Source organism: Octopus bimaculoides, chromosome 18, assembly GCF_001194135.2.
Source record: "Octopus bimaculoides isolate UCB-OBI-ISO-001 chromosome 18, ASM119413v2, whole genome shotgun sequence".
In the NCBI taxonomy this organism is placed as follows: Eukaryota; Metazoa; Mollusca; class Cephalopoda; order Octopoda; family Octopodidae; genus Octopus; species Octopus bimaculoides.
In genome coordinates, this window is record NC_068998.1 from 51,185,981 (window position 1) to 51,190,763 (window position 4,783).

Genomic DNA, 4,783 nt, shown 5'->3' on the forward strand with positions numbered 1-4,783 from the left:
TTATAATTTTAAATATATATATATATATATAGACACACATGTAAACGTCTATTAAAGATGTGATTTCCACCATTTTTGTTCATATATATATATATATATATATATATATATATATATACACATATACCTGGTATGTTGTGGAATAGTTTTATAAGACATCCGTTTGATATATATATACACAGACATGCAGGAAGTAAATAAACGTCTTTAATTTTCAAAATCTCTGATTTTAGCGGATTAATATGTTTTCAGCGGTGTAGAATTTACAATGTAATTATTCTTTTTCATTCCAGGCGCCATTATATTAAACATATGGGAAGAGTAAACATGCCACGCACTAAAAATTCACAACAGTTAGATTTTCAAAGAGGTCGTTTTGTTGGACAATCTGAGGTGATTGAATAAGAATTGGAAGATACAGAAATTCTAGAAGTCACCAAAGCAGCCGGGTGTCTAAGGAAAATCGTAATGTAAATTACAGCTTTTGCGTTTTATTCCTTCTCACAGTTGGCTTGTCAGCCCTGTTAGTTTCGCTAGACCCCAGTGTTGAACCTAATCCTGGGCCAATGGATTGATTTTTGTGTTTTTTCATTTGGATTAAAACAATATAACATTGGCACTGGTTCGGCATTACGTGTCAAAAGTTAATGAATGCGATCTATATTGTAATGTGATACAATATTGTTTTACATTTATTCTTTCACTTTTCATTCTAATGTGACATAAGTAAGATCATCTTATTTCTATTTGAAATAAATGAATAATTTATATCATAATGTGAACAACATTAAGAATCGCCGACTTTCCGTCTTTATGGCCACGTTAGCGGAATGGTGTGTCAGTGTATGAGTGTTGAGTGACATATCGAACGGTTGGAGGTGAAACTCTTGACAAAAGCAATGAGGTGGCATTATACAAAACTGAAGGCAGGAGTCTCAAGGGAGAAGGGAAATGAGACTTTCACAAGATCAGCAAATGCGTGTGCCTGGTGAACCCTTATCATGATGGGTATATTGGGCTTCGTATGTATTACCCGTATCACTTTCATGGCATCCACTGTTTTTTCACTCAATAATAATAATAATAATGAAGATCTAAGGGTATCTTTTTAAAACTTTTGTCTTAAACCTGAACAATCGTTAAAGTCAAGACGATTTATTGACACTGCATTGAACTAGTTCACTCTCTCTCACTCTTTCTCTCTCTCTCACTTCCTCTCTATCCCTCTCTCTTTCACGCTTCCTCCCTCGCATTATACCCATATTTCTCCCCTACCCCACCTCTATCTCTCCGTCTTACTACCCCTCCCTCCTTCCTCCTTACTGTATGTCTTTATATCCTGTCTCATGTTATACTCGTTCGCACTGCATCATCAGCAACGAAAGCACAAATGAGATACAGGTGAATAAAATCAATTTGTTATTTATTGATTACTCTATCAGTCCATTTATCAGTCTAAGCCTACAGAAATTAAACACATACACGCATACATACACGTATACATACACGCATATATACAAACACACGCGCGCACGCGCACGTTCTAATATTTATTAAGTGTTCCATTTAGTCGAACTTATTTCTCTGTTATTTTTTCTTTTTAGTTTTTGTTTAGAGAACTTTTATATTATTGATTTCTCTCTTTGCAACTTCTATAATTATATTCATTTACAACATTTTAAAACTTTTCTCCACCTGGCTTTTGCTAATTGTTCACATATATATGTATATATACATACACACATATATATATATATATATATATATATATAGATAGATAGATAGATATAAATTTATTTATGAGGGTAGAAATTAATATATACGTGTGTGTGTGTGTGTGTGTGTGTGTGTGTGTGTGTGTATCGTCAGTGTATCATATGTCCAAAAGACAAGCAAACTCTAAGACATAGAGCAGTAATGTACTTATGTAGTTAAGCCTATGTCGGGTCATAGAGTGACCAATGGTTTTTCGTATCCACAAAGGGCTTAGCCCCATGCACGTTTCGTTAGACTTTAAAGCCGAAGAAAACTGTAATTCTTCAGTTCTGGGAGGTAGGAATTCGTTAGTCATTTGGTCAGTAATTCACCAAAGAATAAATAGTCTGGTGTCAGCGAGGACGGGTTATCACCTTTAGACCAGTTCATCTAGGCTAAAAGAGCGGGGAACAAGGGATTTTTTCCTTGAGTTGTTTTACGATCGTAAAGACCCTTCCAGGTCTAATCGGAGAACGGGGAATTACATGCTTGCAGCAGGTAGTGTTTGTAATGGATGCAAGGACTAAATTCCCTGGTGAGCGTTCAGTGATTCACGTTTCAGACAGTCTTTGAGTATCCTTGTTCTCTCAACTATATAAAGCTTGAAGTGTTAACCCTCTTTAATGTAGGGTCTCAATCGCTCCAAGATTCTCCACTTGATATCGTATGGGTTCCTTTAATTTTTGAGGCGTCAAACGTAGCTGGACAGGAATGTGATAAATCGTCTTTACTGAATCCTGAAAGAGGACTTGTGGTTGTACAAGCACTGCTTGATGGCCGTCCCAGGTGATCTGATGTACTTCCAGCCTTGCGTGTTAGTTGTGCTCGCATTACTGGTGCATCTTCGGTTGATTCCGGACCTGGAGATGTTCTTGTCGCCGTTGTTGCTAGAGCTGCCATCGGTAAGAGTATCATTATGATAAGAGTATCATTATGATAAGAGTATCATTATGAGGCGTTGGTTCAGCGATATCGCTGCGGCTGTTGTCATTGTGATTCTAATGGGATTTTGTTGCTCTTTCAAGCATTATCTACAATTTATGTAGTGAAGATTGAAACCACTTCGCGAGGTCGTCTGCTCTTTTAATAGAATTTTATGCAATGTACTTATCCTCCTTTTCATTTTTTTAAAATGCAGTATAGCATGATTCTAATGAGATTTGGCTGCTATTTCAAGCATTATCTACAACTGAAATTGCTTTGTGAAATAGCCATTTTAGTTGATACAACTTAAATCGTTCTCTATTACTCGCCATAACGGTTGTGTTAATACTGCGCAGTTTAATGGCGGCTAATAAAATTTCTAAAGGTTATTCAGCTAAAGTGACTTGTTACTATTTATATAAAACCATCCAAGAAAAAAAAATGATTTATTTATAGGAATTATTTCTAGTTCAGTTACAAAATAACATCATGGTCAGATATAAATTAAATCGACTATGACAAACCTTTAACCACCTTCTATTCCACCATTTCCACTACCTACAACAACAACAATAACAATGACAACACCAATTGTTTAATTACAGAGCAGCCAAATTTTTTGTGTTGTTAGATCTATCACAATTCTGTTATTTTCTCGATTTGTGTTTTATCTATTGTATTAAACAAAAGAAAACAGTCGTGACACCGCAATCTTTTTTTATAGGCAATTAGATAAAACTTCCTTTCTTCTCTTCATTAATAGTCTAGACTTGGCAATACAGCATATAAATATCATTATTGTTTTCTATGTGAATTATTTTTTTAAATGAAGAATTCCAATTTATACGGACATGATATAGTTATTTGAAATCAATATGAATTTTTACCTTAGATTTGCTGACTAAAATGCCAGTCTAAAATGCCAGTCTATCCAGCGAAAAAGCGAAAGTTTTATGATTCATAACGCTCTTTCAATTTAAGACAGATAAATTTGATTCGTTTTCTAAGAATTCGAAAGCTGTAATCCAGCATGATGGAAAACTTATGACTGAAACATAAAATTGCTAAAAGAACACTCAGAGTGAGAAAGAAGGGATGCGTTCTTGGATCGTTGCCAGGCTTCGCAGGTACAAACAAGAGGTGTTCTTGGATCCATAGAAATGGTGACTTGCTTTCCATGATGCATAAGAAATCGAGATCACAATATTTCTTCTGGGCGAGACTACGGTCAACCGTAGGGTTACTCATTTAGAGATCAGAGAATTTGATCAACGTGAAAGCAAATGTTTTCCTTAACAACACAGCATATCACCCGATCTGGGAATCGAAATCATGAGCTTGCTATCGCGAAGCAGCACCCAAATCGCAAGGCTACACCAACTTTACACTTCAGAGATAGGAAGGGAGAAAGAAAAGAAGGTATCGTTAGTTAGGAGATCTGGTCCGAATGCTTGTGATGCAGTGGCCCCCATAAGATAGATAGATAGATAGATAGATATATAGATAGATAGATGGATAGATAGATAGATAGATAGATGGATAGATAGATAGATAGATAGATGGATAGATAGATAGATGTTGTACTGTATCAACCAGACAATCAAATGTTGTGATACACCACAGTTACACATATTATTGCTTTTCCTCGTATTACTGAAGCTTTCGAACAATACCACACCGCGGGCTGGGGAGTCGGGCGAAATTCCTCCCTCAACGGAACGCCAGTCATTTACACCCGAGTGGTCTCCAGCATTGTGAAATATTATAACAAACGAAAGAGTTTCGCTTACGCATATATGCATACGTAAATATATGTGTACACACATACATACATACATACATACATACACATACGCACATACACATACGCCAGTATATATGTTTGTGTGTTTTTTGTATATATACTTTTATATACATATATATGATCAGTTATATGTACATGCACATACATGCATGCGTATATACATACATATATGCACACATATATATATGTACATATGAAAAAATGCTTATATGCATATATATATATATAGATAGATGCATGCAAACACACGTATATAGAAAGATATACATACATATGTATATATATATAAACATATATATA

At 35.2% G+C, this 4,783-nt stretch overlaps 2 long non-coding RNA genes across 2 annotated transcripts in view; one reads left to right on the top strand and one right to left on the bottom strand.

The window, feature by feature from the left end:
• Positions 1 to 4,783, top strand: part of LOC128249873 (uncharacterized) — an 87,572-nt gene that overhangs the window by 74,562 nt on the left and 8,227 nt on the right. The window contains exon 2 of the long non-coding RNA XR_008266004.1: positions 294 to 470. This is a non-coding gene — a long non-coding RNA (uncharacterized LOC128249873). The remainder of the gene's footprint in view (positions 1 to 293; positions 471 to 4,783) is intronic.
• LOC128249872 (uncharacterized) overlaps positions 1 to 4,783 on the bottom strand; it is a 126,464-nt gene that overhangs the window by 50,520 nt on the left and 71,161 nt on the right. The window lies entirely within an intron of this gene.